This window comes from Bubalus kerabau, chromosome 1 (assembly GCF_029407905.1).
Source record: "Bubalus kerabau isolate K-KA32 ecotype Philippines breed swamp buffalo chromosome 1, PCC_UOA_SB_1v2, whole genome shotgun sequence".
In the NCBI taxonomy this organism is placed as follows: Eukaryota; Metazoa; Chordata; class Mammalia; order Artiodactyla; family Bovidae; genus Bubalus; species Bubalus kerabau.
This window is the reverse complement of record NC_073624.1, coordinates 261,880,968-261,904,785: the sequence shown is the minus strand read 5'-3', so window position 1 is coordinate 261,904,785 and position 23,818 is coordinate 261,880,968. Positions and strand designations below refer to the sequence as shown.

General features: G+C 37.5%; 1 long non-coding RNA gene across 27 annotated transcripts in view; it reads left to right on the top strand.

The window, feature by feature from the left end:
• The window catches only part of LOC129639491 (uncharacterized), a 347,939-nt gene that overhangs the window by 15,679 nt on the left and 308,442 nt on the right, over nucleotides 1-23,818 (top strand). For 26 of the 27 annotated variants that reach the window (XR_008708473.1, XR_008708446.1, XR_008708438.1 and 23 more), the window contains 4 exons: nucleotides 282-373; nucleotides 7,527-9,308; nucleotides 19,251-19,390; nucleotides 21,584-21,669. This is a non-coding gene — a long non-coding RNA (uncharacterized LOC129639491). The remainder of the gene's footprint in view (nucleotides 1-281; nucleotides 374-7,526; nucleotides 9,309-19,250; nucleotides 19,391-21,583; nucleotides 21,670-23,818) is intronic. The other variant, XR_008708435.1, reaches the window with a different exon arrangement.

The following is a 23,818-nucleotide window of genomic DNA, read 5'->3' as shown; positions in this document are numbered from 1 at the left end:
TATAGTCCATAGGGTCACAAAGAGTTGGACACAACTGAGCAACTTTCACTTCACTTAGATGTCCACCAACAGATGAATGGATAAAGAAAGTTGTGGACCATATACACGATGGGATATTACTTAGCTATAAAAAGGAACACATCTCAGTCAGTTCGAATGGGACAGATGAACCTAGAGCCTATTATACAGAGTGAAGTAATTCAGAAAGAGAAAAACAAATATCATATATTAACATGCATATATGATATCTAGAAAGATGATATTGATGAACCTTTTTGCAGGGCAGCAAGAGAAACACAGATATAGAGAAGAGACTTGTGGACACAGTTGGGGAAAGAGAGGGTGGCACAAACTGAGAAAGTAGCATTGAAACGTGAGTATTACCATATGTAAAATAGCATCCAGTGGGAATTTGCTATATGATTCAGAGAGCTCAAATTCGGGGCTCTGTGACAACCTAGAGGGATGCGATGGCATGGGATGTGGGAGGGAGGTTCAAGAGGGAGAGGACAAACCTATACCTATGACTGATTCATGTTGATATATGGCAGAAATCAACACAATATTGTAAAGTAACTATCCTCCAATTAAAAATAAAAGAAAACATTTAGCCCTGAACAATAATAAAATTATAATTTCAAAACTGAAATTAAAAAAAAAAACCACATTACCCATAACAGATTTTTGATAGAAATATGACATTAAAGGTAATTTTGATGACATCTCAGATAGATATGAGGAACACGTTACTGGAAACTTTTGGAAAGGCGATCCTTGTCACAGAAGTTTTGACAAGGATTTGGAGAAATTGGAATGCTTGTGCACTGTTGGTGTGAATGTAAAATGGTTCAGTTGAAAATAGTTTGTTCCTTTTCCACTCAGGAAGTTAGAAATAGATTTACTATAAGATCTGACAAGTCCAATGTTAAATATCTACACAGTAGAGTTGAAAGCAGGGTCTCAAAGACATATTTGCACACTTGTTCATTGCAGTACTATTCACAATAACCAAAAGGTGGAAGCAACTTAAGTCCAATGAAGGAATAAACAAAATGTGGTATGTACATACAACAGAATATTATCTAGCCACCAAAAGGAAGGACGTTCTGATCTATGCTTGAGGACATATACTAAGTGAAATAAACCAGGCAAAATAAGACAAATACTATATGATTCCACATAAAATAGAGACAGAAAGTAGAATGATGGTTGCCAGAGACCAGGAGGAGGGAGGAACGGAAAAGTATTTAATGAGTAGAGAGTTTCAATTTTGAAAGATGAAGAGTTCTAGAGATTGAATGCACAATAATGTGAATATATTTACTACTGAGCTCTACATTTAAGAATGCTTAAGATGGTAAATTAATGTTATGTAATTTTACCACAATTTAAAAATTGTTTAAAAGGTTAAAAGAAGCAATGACCCCACAAGATACTGACCCAGACTGCCCATGAGTGTCCAGGAGTCTCCAGTGGAGGCGTAGGGCAGCAGTGGCCTGTGCAGAGTTGGGGACCTGAGTGTGGCAGTGCATGCATGGGACCTTTTGAAGGAGGTCCCATTATCTTCATTACCTCCGCCATAGTTTGGTCTCAGGTAAAATAACAGGGAGGGAGTACTGCATCAACAGAAAATTGGATTCAAGATTTACTGAGCACGGCCCCACCCATCAAACAAGACCCGGTTTCCCTCTCAGTCAGTCTCTCCCATCAGGAAGCTCCCATAAGCCTCTTATCCTTCTCCATTAGTGGGCAGACAGAATGAAAATCACATTCACAGAAAACTAACCGGTTGGACCACATGGACCACAGCACTGTCTAACTCAGTGAAACTATGAGCCATGCTGTGTAGGGCCATCCAAGACAGACGGGTCATGGTGGAGAGTTCTGACAAAACGTGGTCCACTGGAGAAGGGAATGGCAAACCACTTCAGTATCTTGCCTTGAGAACCCCATGAACAGTATGAAAAGGCAAAAAGATAGGACACTGAAAGAGGAACTCCCCAGGTCAGTAGCTGCCCAATATGCTACTGGAGATCAGTGGAGAAATAACTCCAGAAAGAATGAAAAGACAGAATCATAGCAAAAACAACACCCGGTTGTGGACATGACTGGTAATGGAAGTAAAGTCTGATGCTGTGAAGAGCAATATAGCATAGGAAACTGGAATGTTAGGTCCATGAATCAAGGCAAACTAGAAGTGGTCAAACAGGAGATGGCAAGAGTGAACATCGACATTCTAGGAATCAGTGAACTAAAATGGACTGGACTGGGTGAATTTAACTCAGATGACCATTATATCTACTACTGTGGGCAAGAATCCCTTGGAAGAAATGGAGTAGCCATCATGGTCAAAAAAGAGTCTGAAATGCAGTAATTGGATGCAATCTCAAAATGACAGAATGATCTCTGTGCATTTCCAAGGCAAACGATTCAATATCATGGTAATTCAAGTTTATGCCCCAGTCAGTAATGCTGAAGAAGCTGAAGTTGAACGGTTCTATGAAGACCTACAAGACCTTCTACAACACACAAAAAAGATGTCATTTTCATTAGGGGACTGGAATGCAAAGTAGGAAGTCAAGAAATACCTGGAGTAACAGGTAGATTTGGCCTTGGAGTACAAAGTGAAGCAGAGCAAAGGCTAATAGAGTTTTGCAAAGAGAACACACTGGTCATAGCAAAAACCCTCTTCCAACAACACAAGAGAAGACTCTACACATGGACATCACCAGATGGATCATACTGAAATCAGATTGATTATATTCTTTGCAACCAAAGGTGGAGAAGCTCTATAAAGGCAGCAAAAACAAGACAGGGAGCTGACTGTGGCTCAGATCATGAACTCTTTATTGCCAAATTCAAACTTAAATTGAAGAAAGTAAGGAAAACCATTAGACCATTTAGGTATGGCCTAAATCAAATCATCTATGATTATACAGTGGAAGTGAGAAATAGATTCAAGGGATTAGATCTGATAGAGTGTCTAAAAAACTATGGACAGAGGTTTGTGACATTGTATAGAAGGCAGTGATCAAGACCATACCCAAGAAAAAGGAATGCAAAAAGGCAAAATGGTTGTCTGAGGAGGCCTTACAAATAGCCGTGTAAAGAAGAGAAGAGAAAAAAAAAGGAGAAAAGGAAAGATATACCCATTTGAATGCAGGTTCCAAAGAACAGAAAGGAGAGATAAGAAAGCCTTCCTCAGTGATTAATGCAAAGAAATAGAGGAAAACAATAGAATGGAGATCTCTTCAAGAAAATTAGAGATACCAAGGGAACATTTCATGCAAAGATGGGCACAATAAAGGACAGAAATGGTATGGACCTAACAGAAGCAGAAGATATTAAGAAGTGGTGGCAAGAATACACAAAAGACCTGTACAAAAAAGATCTTCATGACCCAGATAATCATGATGGTGTGATTGCTCACCTGTAGCCAGACATCCAGAAATGTGAAGTCAAGTGGGCCTTAGGAAACATCACAATGAATAAAGCTAGTGGAGGTGATGGAATTCCAGTTGAGCTATTTCAAATCCTAAAAGATGATGCTGTGAAGGTGCTGCCCTCAATATGCCAGCAAATTTGGAAAACTCAGCAGTGGCCATAGCACTGGAAAAGGTCAGTTTTCATTCCAATCCCAAAATAAAGGCAATGCCAAAGAATGCTCAAACTACCGCACAATTGCACTCCTCTCACACGCTAGCAGAGTAATGCTCAAATTTTTCAAGCCAGGTTTCAACAGTATCTGAATCATTAACTTCCAGATGTTCAAGCTAGATTTGGAAAAGGCAGAGAAACCAGAGATCAAACCAGATGACCTGCTGGATCATCGAAAAAGCAAGAGAGTTCCAGAAAAACATGTACTTCTGCTTTATTGACTATGCCAAAGCCTTTGACTGTGGATCACAACTAACTGTGGAAAATGCTGAAAGAGATGGGAATACCAGACCACCCGACCTGCCTCTTGAAAAATCTGTATGCAGGTCAAGAAACAACAGTTAGAACTGGGCAAGGAACAACAGACTGGTTCCATAAAGGGAAAGGAGTACCTCAAGGCTGTATATTGTCACCCTGCTTATTTAACTTATATGCAGAGTACATCGTGAGAAATGCTGGGCTGGATGAAACACAAGCTGGAATCAAGACTGTTGGGAGAAATATCAATAACCACAGATATGCAGATGACACCACCCTTATGGCAGAAAGTGAAGAAGAACTAAAACGCCTCTTGATGAAAGTGAAAGAGGAGAGTGAAAAAGTTGGCTTAAAGCTCAACATTCAGAGAACTAATATCATGGCATTTGGTTCCATCACTTGATGGCAAATAGATGGGGAAACAGTGGAAACAGTGGCTAACTTTATTTTTTGGGGCTGATGGTGACTGCAGCCATGAAATTAAAAGAGGCTTACTCCTTTGAAGGAAAGTATGATCAACCTGGAAAGCATATTAAAAAGCAGAGACATTACTTTGTCAACAAAGGTCTGTCTAGTCAAGGTTATGGTTTTTCCAGTAGTCATGTATGGATGTGAGAGTTGGACTAGTAAGAAAGCTGAGCACTGAAGAATTGTTGCTTTTGAACTGTGGTGTTGGAGAAGACTCTTAAGAGTCCCTTGGACTGCAAGGAGATCCAACCAGTCCATACTAAAGGAGATCAGCCCTGGGTGTTCGTTGGAAGGACTGATGTTGAAGCTGCAACTCCAATACTTTGGCCACCTGATGCGAAGAGCTGACTCATTTGAAAAGACCCTGATGCTGGGAAAGATTGAGGGCAGGAGGAGAAGGGGGTGACAGAGGATGAGATGGTTGGATGGCATCACCGACTCAATGGACATGAGTTTGGGTGAACTCTGGGAGTTGGTGATGGACAGGGAGGCCTGGCGTGCTTCAGTCCATGGGACTGCAAAGAGTTGGACACGACGGAGTGACTGAACTGAACTGACCTGAGACAAGACAGCATGTTAAAAAGTAGAGACATTACTTTGCCAACAAAGGCCCATCTAGTCAAAGCTATGGTTTTTCCAATAGTCATGTATGGATGTAAGAGTTGGACTATAAAGAAAGCTGAGTGCTGAAGAATTGATGCTCTTGAACTGTGGTGTTGGAGAAGATTCTTGTGAGTCCCTTGGACAGCAAGGAGATCCAACCAGTCCATCCGAAAGGAAGTCAGTCCTGTACATTCATTGGAAGGACTGATGCTGGAGCGGAAGCTCCAGTACTTGGCTACCTGATGCGAAGAGCTGACTCATTTGAAAAGACCCTGATGCTGGGAAAGATTGAGGACAGGAGGATAAGGGGACAAGAGAGGATGGGATAGTTGGATGGCTTCACTGACTCAATGGACATGAGTCTGAGTAAGCTCTGGGAGTTGGACAGGGAGGCCTGGTGTCTGCAGTCCATGGGGTCTCAAGGAGTCAGACATGAAAAGGAGACTGAACTGAACTCCAAAGGTTAAATAAATGAAAGTTGCAGAATAATAGCCATTTCTATAACATCATTTACAGAAATAGATAAAAAATAATTTGAAATTTTAGTTTGGGCACAAAACTAACTTAAGATAACAGAGTACTAGGAAAATTAATTCTGGTTTGATTTTTATCCTTGTATTTTGAAATTTTGTCCACAAGTTATATTATCTTTACTTTGAAAGAAGTATTTAGAAAGGTAGAGTGATATAGATAGGTAGATAAATAGATAAGCAGATGGACAGATGGGTATATATTCAAGATGGATCATATGAAATTGCTGATATTTGATCAATTTTGATCCACAAATATGGCAGTCTCATACAATTCAATAATATACAGGAATTAGTAAAAGAAAACAAAGGTAAGTTAATATTTATAATCCTTTCCAGTTTTAGTTTTATGAAACCCTGGAAAGATAGCTCTAAAAATAGTCTTAATATAGTGTTAAAAACTTAAAGTTCTACTGAGTTTTTGATATTATAATCCAAATTGCTTTATTTGAAAGTTTGCTCACAAGTATTGATGTTTGTGAAAAATTTAGCCTATTGAATTTCTAAGGTTAGAATTTAGGCTTTTACAGCATTGTTTATATGTAATCCATTTATTCAGACTTAAATAATACAGACATACATAGCATCTTAAAGAATATTTCTAGACAAGTCAACTTTCAACTTTGTTGATTGATTACCATAGAATGTTTTTCATGTATTAGTTATATCAAGAGAGAGTATTTTAATGTCACAGAAGTGGAATTGCCCTTTTTGAATCCACATCAACATAAAAGACAGAGAAGAGGAAAACCATGATTATGAATGAGGAGAAGCTTATAGTGTTTGATTCAAAAATCTTTCTTCCCTGGTGATGGAGGTCACATTCCTTAGGCAGACAATATATACTAATAGTTGAAGCATAGAATAAATATCCTTTCTTACTAATGTATTACATTTTATTAGCTAGATCAATATTGCTGTAATTTCCACCCATTAGCATCTCATTGCTGTAAAGTATTATACATAAAAATATTTACATTAACACTGATCAAAATTGCAACAGCGTGTATTAAAATATGAATGACATATAATCAGAATTTTCTGTTTCTACTGCCTCCAGTTATTTGTGACCCCAGATATGAAGTTCAAGTTTATACTTAATAGCACAATTATGTAAATCTGTAATTCTAACACTGAATTAAAGCTGGTAATGATCAATAATTATATTTATGTATGATGTGAAGTTAATACTGCCACCATAGATTAATGTAAACAACAAAATTATTTCTGCAGTTGAGAGCTAACAAATCATCATAAACAAAGAGAACTAAAACAATCTCTTCAGTGCCTAATTTCTCCAGCAGAGTAAACAGATTTTTTTATTCCCAATGAATGTAAGCCCCGATTAAAAAGAACACGACTCTGCCATAAATATCATGATGGCTGAGTATTTCACTACCTCCAGAAAAGTGAAGATATCCTGAAGTATCTTCATTGGGAAGACCACTGGGAAAAACAAAAAAGTAGAAATTCTGTCCAGAAAAATATAGCCAGTCAGTTTAGCAAACAATTTGGAAAATATGTATCTCTTTCTGTACCTTATAGAGTACCAGGTCTTTCCATTAAAAAAAATAATCTTTGCAAATATATCAGAAAATCATATATAGCTATTATGTCATTTGACCCTTTCTTGAACTAGTGCCATAGTTGAAAGAAACAAAAGCTTGAAATATCCCATATAGAATAAACTTCAATTTTCAACAATTAGGAATGCCTGAACAGAGGAAAAGACATTGGAATCACACTATACATCTTTGTGTTGCTTAGCACTGTGTAAATAGTAGAGATGAGCCTGACTGGAACACAATGGAAAGAACTGAAGAATAGGTGCGGTCTTGTGAAATGATTATGCTCCTTGCTAAGACTAAAATCAATGTCATATTTTCTATTTCATCAACTAGGTTAAACTAGGAGGAATTTGCTATAGCAAGATAGGCATTTTCCATCTGTTTTATTTATCATCAATCACTGATTTTAGCTAACATTTAATATACTGTTGCCTTTTGACAGAGGATAGATGGTTGGATGGCATCACCAACTTGATGGACATGAGTTTCAGCAAGCTCTGGGAGTTGGTGATGGCAATGACTTGGAAGTGTGGCATGCTGCTGTCTATGGAATCGCAAAGAGTTGTATACAACTGAGTGACTGAACTGAACTGAATTGAACTTCCTTTGCTCCAGCCACCGTTTTAGGTAGCTTGTATTCAAGAACTTATTATTTCTCATAATTACTCTATGAATTAGGTACTATTATCTTCATTTTACTTATGAGAAAACTGAGACACAGAAGGATCCAAATTCACATAGATAAAAAGTGGAGGGGGTAAGATTTAAACCAGTTTCACCTGAAATTAAATCATGTTCTTTGCTTTATGTCACACTGCATAATCAAAATTATCAGTATTATCTAGTGGAACTCTGTTAAAATACAGTTATCGTCTTCCTAATTCAGCACAAGATAGTGTATTAAACACCATTCCATTTCATTTCAAGGTTTCTCATCTTTGTCATTATTGACATTTGGGGTTCACGTGATGCTTTGTTTTGGAGACTGTCTATGCACTGTAGAATGTACAGGATCATCCCTGGCTTCTTCCCAATAGAAGCTGCATGCCAAAGGCAGCTTCCCACACACTTATGACAACCAAAATATTACATGGGAAGAAAAATCACTCCCCCATTTAGAACCACTGAATCTTAATCAAATCCCAACTCCTGCATAGAATAAAACACATTTTTCAGTACATTCTTTTCAATAACCTAGAACACTTGTCCAGTAAAAGTCAGATAACCCTAATCCATGTCCCTGGAAGGAGCAAGACAGAACTTAGTTCTCAGAGGACACAGAACTCCAATGAGAACTTAAAAGAAAGGTGAAATACTAGGCTCAGAAAACTATCCAGAGACCAATGATTAAATCTGGGTTACAGATTACAGTATCACAACATTGTGGCTTGTGAGTGGCTTCCCCGTTGGCTCAGCAGTAAAAGAATCCACCTGCTATGCTGGAGCCACAGGAGATGTGGATTCGATCCCTGGGTCAGGAAGATCCCCTGGAGGTGGGCATGGCAGCCCACTCCAATATTCTTGCCTGGAGAGTCTCAAGAACAAAGGAGCCTGGCGGGCAACAGTCCATAGGGTCACAAAGAGTCAGACACAATGAAAGTGACTTAGCACTCATGCATGCACCTTGTTTATAATAAATACATATTTGGTCATTCAGATGTTCAATCACATATTTTTCACATGAATTTGATCTTTGTCTGTAGTTCCTGGCTCCCAGCTCCCCAGGCTCTTGGAATTTCCTGAGTAATAAGGGGAAGATCTTTTGTACAATATTTAGTCTGTGGTCTTCAGTTCCTGAAAATGCTTCAGAGTCATAAAGGCAAAGGATTAGTATTCATAACAAATCCCTAACCACCATAACTTGGTTTACGTTAATGAGGTGACTTTTGGAAAGCACCTAAGTGTGGGGTGGGTTGCCAGGTGAACAAACTAGAGAGGGATAGAACTTTCAGCCCCATCCCTTAATTTCTGGGAAGGGGAGAAGGGGCTAGAGGTTAAGTCAATGGCCAGTGACTAATGATCTAATCAATCATGCCTGTGTAATGAAGCCTCTAAAAACCCAACAGGAGAGGGTTCTGGGAATTTCTGAGTTGGTGGAGGTGTAGGAGAGTGGCACAGCCAGTAAGGGCCTGGAAGCTCTGTGCCATTTCCCCACACCTTGCCCTGTACATCTCTTCCATCTGGCTGTTCCCTGAGTTATATTCTGTAATAAACCACTAATCTGGTAAGTGAACGGGTTTCCTGAGTTGTGTGTGACTCTAGCAAATTAATTGAGCTGAAGGGTCGAGTGGGGTTTTGGGACCCTCTAATGTATAGCCAGCTGGTCAAAAGTGCAGGTAACAACATGGACTTGAGACTGGCATCTGAAGTGAGTGTGTGTTGGGGTGGGAGTGTCCCAGGGTAAGGGGAAAACCCGCAACCTGTGGAATCGAACTCTATCCCAGGTAATGTCAGAATTGAGTTAAATTTAGGACTCTCAGCTGGTGTCAGGATTGCTTGTTGGTGTGGGAAACACCCCTGACTCCTATGGTGGATATTGAGTTCCAGAACCCTATTAAAAAAAACCCACAAGTCTGACTTTATGTAGAATTACCATACCATTACTCTAGAGTAGGCATTATATCCTCTCCTTGACAAGAAATAGGAATTAACTTAACAAGTGGGGCAACATTGATTGTTAAATTGCCCCAGATGTGCAAAACGGAAGTTTGCAGAATGGTCTAATTTTGTCTTTCCGTTATTGAACACACAAAATGTGAGTTATTTTGAAAAAAAAATCATTGTATTTCTAGACTTTGTATATTACTTCATTTTGGCTAAAGGATTGTAAAAAATGTGAATTGTTTACATGATTCTTTAGTAAACATATAGTAGATTATAGTCTCTGTGGTCTATGAAAGGAGAAAGTATTTAAGGATTGACTAACAGAAGAAGAGAAGGATATTAAAAATATTATTAACTTTTTTAGCTACACACTGGAATTTCACAAAAACTTAACAGTGGTTAAGTAGTGGTTAAATAGTTGAATTTGGAATGGCAGACAATTAGAAGAAGCAGCTGATAGGTGAAAGACTAAATCGTCTGTAATGATATATGTGGTTATGTGACAAAATGCTTTGAACCAAATCTACAGGTAATTGATTATGAATAAAAAGTGACAGTTGAGAGAGAAACTGAGTCAAGGAGAACTCTCCAATGCCACAGTCAATCTATTACATTTTTCTTGATAGAAAAGGAAACACTATAGGAACCTCTGGTCACAATTCCATCAGTCACTTCATGAATGTTGTTTTCAATAAAACTTCTGCAGAATCCTGGAACATTATAGGAATATTTATTGTAATTACATGGGTGTACTCACCAGTATTCAGGATCAGAAACATTTATACCATGGTATCTTGGTTGATAATCTGTATGAAGTTCAGACTAGGAATTGAAGAATTAGGCCAAGCTTATTCTGCAATTAACAAATCAGTTTGAGAACTAGAAGATTAAAATTTGTTGAGAGGATAAAACCAAACCTATCCTAATCAAAGCACAATGAAGACCTGGGTATTTGTGTGTGTGTGTGTGTTAGTCAGTCAGTTGTGTCTGACTCTGTGACCCCGTGGACTCTAGCCCACCAGGCTCTTCTGTCCATGGGATTCTCCAGGCAAGAATATTGGAGTGGGTTGCCATTCCTTCTCCAAGGTATTTGAGGACTTAAATTTAAAATCTTCACCAATCCCCAGTTGAGGAAAGCTTGGTAGTTAGTTCCCAAACCACAGGACATGTATACTTCAAGATTTTATAATTTCTGGTATGTCAGTCAATATCTATTACATTACATATTTATTCTTAAATTATTTATTTAGTTAATTCTCTATAGTTAAGGTATGAATTTTGTCTTTGTTTATTCATCTTTGTATGGCCATTTTCAAGTACAGAATTAACCATTTTTTTTAAGAAAGAAGAAATTTACTGAGTAAATCTGACTGATATCTAAGGATTCCATTTTGGTATGTACACAGAGCAGCAACACAGAGAAGGAGGTAGACAATAAACAGGACGGTTACAGGGCTAGAAAGATAGATCCCTGGGTGAGATCTCTTTACCATGGCTGCAGACCATGAAGATGGGACAAAAGTTATCCTCAAGTTGTGTTTTAGTAGTAGATATTTGAAAAAAAGCCAGAACTAAGTTCAGTGGCCCAAAGACAAATCATCAATCTGGGAGTCTACTGTGGGAGAGGAAGATAAGGTACTAACTATATCAATTGTCTTCCTCACAACAAGCCAACATTAAATTGTATGTGTTAAAACAGGAACCGTTTACCATTCATCCTGGGTTGGGAACTTTCTTTGTTGATGGTTTGCCTCTTGGTTTGCCTCTTGTAATTCTCAGGAAATTACATTTCACTGGAGAATATGATGGGCTAGAATGTCCAAGATAGTCGACTGTTGGCTGGAGAATCTCAGTACTTCATGGGCTGTTATCAACAGGAGTTTACATTGGCTCCTTATATGTCAGTCTTAGGGCAACATTGCTGGAAGCCAAAGACTTGAGGTCCAGGGTTGAGTAGTTTTACAACTTCAATCCTTTCGTATTTTATTCATTAAAGCAAATCATAAAACTAGCCCAAATGCAATGGCTTGGGAAATAGACCCACTCTCCTTTGGGAGGAATTGAAAAGAATCTGTGGACATATAGCTGACCAGAGTCACTGAGTCAACAGCGGGTGTTGAAATTAGAGACCCAGGAGCATTTTTTATCAGAATTAGAGAATAGAAAAGTCTAGAGCAATTTTCCCAGAGAAGGCAATGGCACCCCACTCCAGTACTTTTGCCTGGAAAATCCCATGGATGGAGGAGCCTGGTAGGTTGCAGTCCATGGGGTCACTAGAGTCGGACACGACAGAGTGACTTCACTTTCACTTTTCCCTTTCATGCATTGGAGAAGGAAATGGCAACCCACTCCAGTGTTCTTGCCTGGAGAATCCCAGGGACGGGGGAGCCTGGTGGGCTGCTGTCTATGGGGTCGCACAGAGTCGGACACGACTGAAGCAACTTAGCAGCAGCAGCAGCAGAGTAATTTTCAAGGCAAAGTGTGGGTGCCTATAGTAAGTGAAGATATTTGAAATATTATTCCTGTGCATGTTTGGTATATGTTTAATATGTCTGTGGGAAGTATTCACTTACAGAATGAGGCCTAAATAGAGATTTTTCAGCGGTAGAGTGATTTCATATATATAACAGAATTATACATCTTCTATAGGTATATATAGAAAGTTGAAAGTGTTACTTCTTCATTTCTTTTGCTACGTTGTTGCTGTTGTTGTTCAGTCACTCAGTCATGTCCAACTCTTTGTGACCCCATGGTCTGTAGCACATCAGGCTTCCCTGTCCTTCACCATCTCCAGATTACTCAAACTCATGTCCATTGAATCACTGATGCCATCCAACCATCTCGTCCTCTGTCGTCCCCTTCTCCTGCCTTCAATCTTTCAGAGCATCAGGATATTTTCCAATGAGTCAGTTCTTCGCATCCGGTGGCCAAAGTATTGGAGTTTCAGCTTCAGCGTCAGTCCTTCCAATGAATATTCAGGACTGATTTCCTTTAAGATGGACTGGTTTGATCTCCTTGCTGTCAAGGGATTTCAAGAGTCTTCTCCAACACTACAGTTCAAAATTATCAATTCTTTGGCATTCAGCTTACTTTATAGTCCAACTCTTACATCCATACATGACTACTGGAAAAACCATAGCTTTGACTAGGTGGACCTTTGTTGGCAAAGTAATGTCTCTGCATTTTAATATGCTGTCTAGGTTGGTCATAACTTCTTCCAAGGAGCAAGCGTCTTTTAATTTCATGGCTACAGTCACCATCTGCAGTGATTTTGGAGCCCCCCAAAATAAAGTCTCTTGTTGTTTCCCCATCTATTTGCCATGAAGTGTTGGGATTGGATGCCATGATCTTAGTTTTTTGAATGTTGAGTTTTAAGGCAACTTTTTCACTCTCCTCTTTCACTTTTATCAAGAGGCTCTTCAGCCCCTCTTCACTTTCTGCCATAAGGGTGATGTCATCTGCATATCTGAGGTTATTGATATATCTCCAGGCAATCTTGATTCCAGCCTGTGTTTTATCCAGCCTGGCATTTCACATGATGTACTCTGCATATAAGTTAAATAAGCAGGGTAACGGTACACAGCTTTGGCATACTCCTTTCCCAATTTGGAAAATTGGAACTCTTTTCCCAGTTCATTATTCCATGTCCAGTTGTAACTATTGCTTCTTGACCTGCATATAGATTTCTCTGGAGGCAGGTGAGGTGGTCTGGTATTCCCATCTCTTTAACAATTTCCTGCAGTTTGTTGTGATCCACACAGTCAAAGGCTTTAGGGTAGTCAGTGAAGCTATAATAAGCTTTTAAGTGGTTTGTTTACAAAATAACCGAACTCCTACTGGACTTCTTGTCCTAAAGCTGTATGAACTGGGAGTGTTTCCTCTCAAGTAATACTACATACTTTCACTGAGAAACAAACTTCAAAAGGATTGTTTTTTCAGGGTCATGAGCAAAAGCCAATTCTGCATGGATTGCAAAATCCTAGGGTATTTTTTTCTTATGTGTTGGAGTCAGTTTTACCTTGGATTTATCTAGTTATCTGGAGTAGGAAATGGCATCCCACTCAAGGATTCTTGACTGGAAGATTCCATGGGTAGAGGAGTCTGTCGAGTTACAGTCCATGGCCTTGCAAAAAGTCAGACACGACTGAGCATACATCTAGTTATATCTTAGATTTTTGTTTTGTAAGTGCTACTCAAGAGGGCAGAAAGGTGAGGATATAGAATTGTTCTTGTGGTGATCCCAAGAAGAGAATCATAGTTCTAAGACTTTCTTATTTTAAGCGTCAATCACAGATTTATATAATCACATTAATTGAATTAAGGTGTGGCCAGTTTGGTTTGGTATTTTGTACCCTCCACAACTGATTAGGCTTGTCTCTATGTTGTCATTAGATTACAATACAAAGATCACTCATCCCACATAATATGTTTAATGAATGGGAGTGATTATCTGAGTTCACTCTTCAGTTGTCTAGTGTGTTCATAGGGTGGTCTAGATATTTTACCCGATGCGATCTTCACTTGTTTTAGTTTTAATCTTTATTTAACTTCTTAATTATGGCAGATAATACATCTAAATTACGTTCTTTAGATTATATCAGAAAAATATGGTTAAATTGTACTTCTGACCAAAGTATCCTTTTTCACTTACTGGAGAACAGCATAAACAATGCCTATACTTCCACTCAAGCTAAATTATAAGGTTTCCTCCATTGTGCAAAAGTGAGCTTTAATTCTCTTTTGTATTTTTTTTTTTTTTTGGAAGAGCAAGCACACACCACTTCCTATATTTAATATGTATTAATACTTGCATCAGATTTAGGTTTAGTTTCATATCACACCTTTTCTAAATAATCATGAGCTAAAAAGTTAATTTTTCTCTAGTGTCTAAAATTCCTTGAAGTAGGCAGAACAGGGCTGGTCTGGCAGCTCCAAAACAATTTCAGATATTAAGTTCCTTTTAGATCATCCTTTGTCACTCCTAGGATGTGCTCATGGAATCCAGGGTAGCTAGTGGAATTCCAGTTCATATGTATGTTCTAGAAGTAAGGATAAGGGATGAAAAGGTAAAGGATGACTCCCACTATTCAAGTATATAATACTGAATTTTCATCTTACTGACTCAGTCATATAGCTACATCTGCAAAGGAAGCTGGGAAATGCAGTCTTTAACTGAGAGCATGACAGCCCATCAAAAATTGGAATTCTATTGTTAAAAAACAAAGGAGGAATAAATATTGAGAGACAACAGTTTTTTTACAGTACTTCCTAAGAATTAATTGAATTAAAAAGAAATGATTATGTAAAGATTTTTGTTATATGCTTTGAGAATCACCACTTGGCAAGGTGTCCAAAATCACTTGACATCTCATTATTAGGTGCATCGTGTCATTTAAAGTGAAACTTGAATTTAGATCATCAGATGATGCTGTAACCTCTTCAAGTATAAATCTATCTTCAGTTTCTGCACTGATGACAACAGCTGCATCTTACCAACGAACCCCCATCTGATAGAAACATGTGTCTGATTTCTATTTTAGTCCTGGCGTAGTAACTGTGAAAGACTTTGGTTGGCACTTAGTTATATTGCTAATATGTCACCTACTATTATTGCTGCTGAACCAGTTTTTCTGTCACATCTCTTATCTTGTACCATATCTCTAATCCCCATAAGTAAGCTAGAATTACATCCTTTTACAAAAATTTCCATCTTAATTCTATGCCTAAATATATACACACCCACTGACTTGTGCACTTCACATTTTCACTCAAATTCCAATACCATTATTTAAAAATTGTCAAACAATCAAGAAAGACTGAAAAGAAGGAAATCAACTAGAAAATTATATACTTGGCAGCACTATGTAAAAAATCATAAAATTGTACGTATTTATTACTTTAAAAATGAGATGATTATTTTGTTTGCTTCCTTTTGATTTCTTAGAACATTAAATCTTAGAATTCTTACCCAACTCAAAATGTGTTAGCTAAAGCATTGCTGGTATCCAGAAATCAAAATGTAGGGTGGTTTAACAATTTCGTCACAAAATGTTTTTCACAGGTAGTTATATTTGTTTATGACAGAACTTCCTAAGGCTATTTAGTAATTATGATCATTTCAAGTTTTTGTTGTTGTTGTTGTTTTTGAGTCATATTTCAGATAGACAATCCCAATGGTCAAATCTAACTTTCTTCGTTGATTCTTCCATTTTCCATCCACCCCATTGGTCTGGGGTTGTATTCTGCTCCTACAGTATCCATTTTTTTTAAAGTGATAACTTTAAGTAAAGTATAAAATGCATACAGAAAAGTAAAGTATCTTAAACGTCTATCATGAACTTGTGCAAAATGAGCACACCTACGAAACCAGCCCCAAGATTAAGAATTAGAACTTTACTAAACCCCAGATACCACTTGCACCTTTTTCTAGTCACTGCCCTCCCTCATGACTTTAGCACTAAAGATTGCAGATATCCATTTTTGAACTTTTTATACAAAAATGCAATTATGCAGAACATATAAAAATATGTCTTTAGACTCAGATTTGTGTGTGTGTGTGTCTGGGGTGCTTCTAACTTCATTTTCACTGCTGATTAATTTTCAGTTGTCTTTGCTTTAGAACAGTCTTCTTAGGGTGTTCTTTGGTATAACTTTCTTTGTAATTATTCTGCATGGTATTCATAAGACTTCTCAAATTTATGGGCGGATGTCTTTTATGTTTTGGAAAATTTGTAGCCAATGTCTCTTCAAAGATTCTTTGTCTCCCATTCCCACCCCCATTCTCTGCCCATCCCCTGCCCCTGATTTCTTGTTCTCTCTCTCTCTCTCTCTTCTCCTTCTAGGAGCCCAGTTATTTATATGCTAGAGTTTTTTCACTTTTCCCACATTCTTCTTATGCCTTTTCTAGTCTTTAATGTATCTTTCCTCCTCCCTGCCTTTATTTGTCATTTGGATATATTCTGCTAACCTGCACATTTTCTTTCTGTCGAATAGTTCTCTGCTGTCTCTAACATTCTGTTGATACTGTTTAATATGAATTTCAGATATTTTATTTTTCAGTCCTAGAAATTGTGGCCCCATTCTCTTGGCAGGTCTCATACTCTTTCATTTTATGAAGCTGATAAAGTCCGCAACCAACTTTTCAGAGATTTTATGCTTTAGCTTTTAATCTCCTACTCTGTAAAGCCCCAGAATTTGGGCAGTCCTTTGAGGTAAAGCCCAGCCATATACTTTAGTCTCCCTTGTGAATCTTAATCAGAAGCTCTTTTGGTTTTTCTGTTTCCTGGAAGTGATACTCTATTAGTTCAAAACCTCAATTCTCAGTGTCCTGCTCAAGCCTAGAGTGGGCAAAAGCCCTATAGAAAAAGCAGCTGCAAAAGTCAGCTCATTCTTTCAAGGTTCTCCTCTCTCTGGAATTTTAGACCCTCCAGTTCTTGGTGCCTCAGCATCTCTCCAATGTCTTCAAACAAATGATTTATATGTTTTATCACTTTCTCCCAATTGTTCTCCATGAGAACTTTGGACTGCCAGAATCAACTTAATTCCACCTGACAGGACCTATTTTTTTAACTGACCTATTCACTTTATTTTAAATACTATATTATATGGATAGCTTGGAAATTTACACTCTACCTTTGTTGTCTGTTATTGATTAGCTTTGACTATCAAAGATCTGAATGTATACTTATAGTATATAGAGGGTGGTGTATCACTTTATGAAATAAAACATATTAGAAAAAGATTGTCACAAAATATGTAATCCTAATAAATACATTTAAAATTCTTAAATGTCATCAAACTATGTATTCTATAAAATATTTAAAATTAGCTCTATAAAATATATACACATTCAGAAAAAATTTTCAAAGCCTTAGAAAAGTTTATCTGGCAGAATTGGAAGAGGGGAAGAGGGTATATGCTGTGTGTTTTTTTTCCCTCCTCATTTCTAAGATTATTTTTTAATGTTTATCTGATTTGAATTATGTACCTAATAAAGCATATGTTTTTAGAAATTATGATAGATCTTATATTTTCTAATTTCTGTCTATAGCTCTATTTCTTTGAGAAAGCTCACAAACGCCTACTACTTCAAGCAATAGTTATATAGTGATGATTTCCAGCCCAAACAACTCTGTTGGGCTCATGACCCTGTGCATAGAAAAGTCAACAAGTTATTGTGACTTAGATATCATATAGGTACTTCAGAATCAGCTTGCTGGAACAATTTCTACCCCTTGACGCTCACTACACCTGACATGTAGGATGCACATCCTATGTATCAGCTATCTGTGGTAGCTCAGTCGGGAAAGAATCTGCCTGCACTGCAGGAGACCCAGGTTCGATCCCTGGGTCAGGAAGATCCCCTGGAGAAGAAGATGGCAACCCACTCCAGTACTCTTGCCTGGAAAATCCTGTGGACAAAGGAACCTGGGGTGCTATAGCCCATTGGGTAGCAAGAGTCAGGTAAGACTTAGTGACTACACCACCACTGCCGCTATGTATTAACTGATTAAATGTCACCTCCTACTTCTGCTCCAATTCAACACCCTCTTTTTGCCAGCTGGTAGAGAATTCTTCCGGAGAAGGCAATGGCAAACCACTCCAGTACTCTTGCCTGGAAAATCCCATGGACGAAGGAGCCTGGTAGGCTGCAGTCCACGGGGTCGCAAAGAATCGGACACGACTGAGCGACTTCACTTTCACTTTTCCCTTTCCTGCATTGGAGAAGGAAATGGCAACCCACTCCAGTGTTCTTGCCTGGAGAATCCCATGGACGGAGGAGCCTGGTGCTGCAGTCCATGAGGTTGCTAAGAGTTGGACACGACTGAGCGACTTCACTTTCACTTTTCACTTTCATGCATTGGAGAAGGAAATGGCAACCCACTCCAGTGTTCTTGCCTGGAGAATCCCAGGGACAGGGGAGCCTGGTGGGCTGCCGTCTATGGGGTCGCACAGAGTCGGACACGACTGAAGCGACTTAGCAGCAGCAGCAGCGGCAGCATAATATCCTGAGCATAACTCTATCACAGCACTTATTGTGCTATGGTAAACATTTGTCTCTCTCTTCTCTCTGAATATGAATTCCTTGAAATTAGACTCTGCTGTTGCAGGGACAGTGTTTAATAACTATTTGAAGAAATGAAACTAGTGGATTATTTAACTGAAATTTTAGGTTTAAAACTAAGATTTGCAAACCAAAAGCATTTTGGAATATTTAATGAGAACTTTCAAAAGACATGAGATATACATATGTTTTCCATTCCTGCTATTTTTTAAACCAAAGTTCTTCAATACATATTCGTGAATAAGTGTCAGGTGGGGTCTTGAAAAATGGTAATACAACAGTTGATAAAACAGAAAATGCCTGGTTCCTTCTGAAATTTATAGTCTAGTGATAAGAGGAAATATAAAAATTAAAAGCAAAGTAATAAGCTTGTAAATCATATAACAAATAATAAGTAGATAAGTGTTATAGATATAAAGAGATAATAGAGCAGGTTGAAGAGGATCAATAGTTTGGGGGGGAAGAAGTTCAATTTTCATCTTAAAATGTTTTTCCTAGGCCACATTACAAGCTTTGAGCAAAGACTTGAAAGAAAAGTATTTGTTTAATGAATATCTGCAAGAAGAATGGTCTGGATAAAGAAAATAGCTAGAGCAATGGCCCCAAGCAATTAAATGGAGATAGAGTGGAATGAGCAGGTAAGGGGGAGAAGAATGGAAAATGGGAATGAGAGGAAGTGGGTTCTAGTTTATGTTGGGAATTTTAGGTTTTGTTGTAAGGATCTTGGCTTTTACTCTTAACTTGAAATGGAGAGTCATTTCACTACTGAGTTTTACCAGTGATAGAACATGGTCATGACTACATTGTATTGCTCTGTTTTGCTGTAGTATTAATAAACTATCAGGAAGAGGGGTAACTATCATGCTGGGAGACCTGCCATGGTGATGAGAGAAGATAGAGCTCTGATGAGGATGGTAGAAGAGAGTTGAGAAGTAACAGGTGCTAGATCCTAGATAGTTGAAGGTTGAGCCAATGAGATTTGCAGATAGATTAAACATGGTTTTTCGCCTAAATAACTGAAGGATACAGTTGTCATTGACTGGAGTCTAAAAGACTGTAGGTAGAACAGATTTGGGAGAGAAGATCAGATTTGGGCATATATTAGATTTGTCTATTAGAAATATACATGATTTGTGTCAGGTCATCAATTCAGGAGAGATATTTGAGCTGGAAATATAAGCATATAGATGCTATTTAAAGCCATGGAATAATGGGATAGCACCAAGGAATGAGGCATAGCCAGGCTCCTCCATCCATGGGATTTTCCAGGCAAGAATCCTGGAGTGGGTTGCCATTTCCTTCTCCAGAGGATCTTCCTGACCCAGAGATTGAACCTGGGTCTCCCACTTTGTAGGCAGACACTTTTATTGTCTGAGCCACCAGGGAAGTAAGTCATAGATGGAAAAGAGGAGATCAAATAAAGAGTTCTGGGAATCATTCAAATTAAGAGGCTTTGGAGAAGAGGAGCTAGAGTAAAGGAGATAGAGAAGGAGGCAATAGTCAAGAAGGATGAAAATCATAAGACTGTGACCTGTAACACAGGTGAAGGAAATGTCTCAAGGAAGAGAGAGTAATTGGCTTTGGATTGCTGATAAACTAAGTAGAACAGGGACTTGGAATTGATCAGTGGGTCTACTACTGAAATTATGGAGTTGTGACCAAAGAGAGGAATTTGGCGGTAGTGGTGGGGGTCCAGATTGAAGTAACGTTAATAAAGAATGGGAGTAGAGGAATTAGATGCAGAATAGAAAAGTCTGTTGAGTTTTGCAGAAGAGAGCAAAAAGATGAAAAACAAGTTTGTACTAAGATGTGACAAATACTATTATAATAATCGGCATATTATTTCCCATATGCTTATGAGAATGGTCTAGCAAAGAATGAGTGCTGTGTGTGCTCAGTCACTTCTGTGGCGTCTGACTCTATGTGACTCAATGGACTGTAGCCCGCAAGGCTCCTCTGTCCATGGAATTCTCCAGGCAAGAATACTGAAGTGGGTTGCCTTGCCCTCCAATAGGGGATTGTCTTAACTCAGGGATCAAACTCCGGTCCCCTGCATGGTAGGTGGATTCTTTACTGGCTGAGCCACCAGTAGCTCACAGTGAGTAGTTGATGTTATAGGAGAAAGTGAGGGGCAGAATTTCTGGTGCTATGCCCTTGAAGAGGAATGAAAGATGGGAAATTGTATGAAATTCAGACTTTCACTGAGGAAAGAGTTTGGAAATTGCATGAATAACATCAGGCAGGAAGGAAGAGTATTCAAGTTTATGTACTGGGGAATGTGAATGATGGATTCTTTGGAAGTTCTTTGCTTTAATTTTTTTTTTCAGTGAAGGAAAAAAAAATGATCAGCTGAGTTAGGACAGGGAAGAGGATGTTGAGGTCTAAAGAGTGAGAAGATGTCAAATACTTGTCTAGGAGAATACAAGTGTGAGTGGACTGGAGACATATTTAATGACATCATTAATGGTCCACTTGTAAGCTATGAACAGCAATATAAAGTGAGACTAGTCAGCATGATGGGGAATTTTTCTCTAGCTAGTTTCAACTCTACAGATGTGGGAGCAGAGGAAGAGTAAATCTGGTTTTAACCAAAATCAAGAGAGTGGCACAGGAATTATAGGTATATGCAATGAAATAATTATAATGCTTGACCATGGAGTTTTGTTTAAAAAAAATCAAACAGAATTCTTATTTTTGTAAGCTAAAATAATATTCTCTGGAAATGGAATGATGATAATAATGTATTCATTAATAATAATATACCAAATAAAAGTTTAATTTGAAATTTGAAGTTCAAATGTATTTATGAAATTTCATCATCTCTTCTTTAGAACTTCAACAATACATCACCATTGACATTTCAGTATTTGATTATTTAGTGTGAATTCACTGAATGGAAGAATTATTAACTACCAGGGTAAGTAAAGTAATTAAATTTAAAACAAGGTCTATGACTGTCCAGTCATTGGAGTTATCTCTTCTGGATCAGATAATATTTAAGGAAATTAATGGAATAGGAAAGAATAACAACAAACTGAAGAGCATTAAATTCACTTTAAAATTTCATTTTCAGAATGGTTATTAGAACTATATACAAATATATCTGTTATTTAACTTACCATTGAAATTATACTGAAAATCTAGAGAAAAGTGAAAACTGCATATTCAGTAAAGTACCATATCTCTCAAACAAGTAAAAAATAGCTTTTTAATGATAGTTGTCCTGAAAGAAGTAACACAAATGAATGTGCATATTCCTTTTGCAACTGTATTTTTTGTTGTCCATGAGGGATGGCCCATTATTTGAAGCAAAACATTTAATTTTATTTGCTTTATAAGATGGTACTCTAAGTACTTCTTTCCCATATGATTGGTTAGAAATTCTTTTCTCCTTAAAGTAGTATTCTTTGGGCATTAAACGAAGTCAATTCAAAATAATTCTGTTGAAAGTCTCTTAACCTGATGTTTATGAATATCTTCATATTGTTTGCAAAGATTTTGGACTTGTGTTTGTTGATTTATACACAAACTAGTTGGTGGAGGTCCCTAACTTATAAGCTCCCCAAAGGGATATTTGGCTCACAATAATAGTAGTGATAACTGATCCATGATATATGATAAAGGCGGTACATTTATTCCTATACTCTAAAGAGGAATAATTCTAGTGCATACTTGAACCCATTGCACAGAGTAAAAATTTGTATGTAGTAATTCTGTTTTGTAAACTGAGTTACAAAAGGGAAAAGTGGATATCCCCAAATCACCTGAAAGGCAACAATGTGAAACACAAAAGCCACATGTAAAAAATTCTCTCTCCAGTGGATTAACCAGGAGCATGCATTTTTTCAACTGTGAGCAATTGGCTACTGATAACCTCTTTTATTAACAAATCAAGCAGCTGTTCAGATCTACAGAAAAGCCCCCATGTTGTCCCTAAATACTCCAGTACAAAATCAGTGTAAACCAATTAAGTTACAGAATGGGAAAAGCATCAGATTTATAACTGATGATTCACTTAACCTCATCCCACTCTTTTAGCTTTCAGTAATCATCAACCTCCAGAAAATGATAAGCTTTTACATTAAACATGAATAAATACTCCAGAGCGAATTCTATTTAAAGAAAAACACACATTTTAGGAACTTTTTTTTTTTTTTCCTGTCTGGCTATGTAAACTTTATTTGTTTTTTAAACTTGAAAAATACTTTTAAAAAGTGACTGGAAATAATCTATGCCCCAGAAGATTTTATTATTTATGTTAGGAAATGCTGTTTGCACATGAAATGTTGTCCAATTATCAACAGAAAAAATGGTAAAGATATCAATATTTTCAAACTATAATGTTATAAATGGACCAAACTATCCAAATGTACTTAGAGCATGTAATATTTGTAAAAAGAAAGCTAAATTAGAATTTAAAGAGATGTGGCAAATTTAACACATAAAATTATACATATTATTTATATTTTTCATATAAATGGAATAAAGCTTATGACTTACCCCAGCTTTTAAAACTGTAGTTTAGAAATATTTCAGTTCAAAACTCATTATGCAAGAGTTTATATGATTGTATCCATATTTTTATAGTCTCTTACTTATTTGCTAGTATCAAAATTATAGCTAATATTAATCTTAAAATCATAGAAATTTTAGAACTTCAAAGAACTCCCAAGGTCCTTGGGTCCAACTCTTTTATTTTACTTCCTCAATAAAAACTCATTAGGAAAATAATCCTATTTTTCACATTCGTTGCTAAAGGGAACACAGATTTCTATGCTCTGTCACCCTGCCCAGCTCTCTCAATGAAAGGAATGACCTTGAATTGAACTGTAGAAAGTAAAAGGAAGAAAAGTTTACTGAAAAAGTTTAGTAAGGATACAGAAGATTAATGCATATATTTGTGTTGGACACCCTTCCCTGTGCTGCATATTCAAAGTGATGGGATCATGTTATTTATTATATTTTTAAGATCATTTGCAATGTTAATTTATATGAGTTTGATATCGCTTTTGTCTCTTAGTTGTGTGTTATTCTGAGAAACCCCTGGGGAAGCAAAGGATTTATAT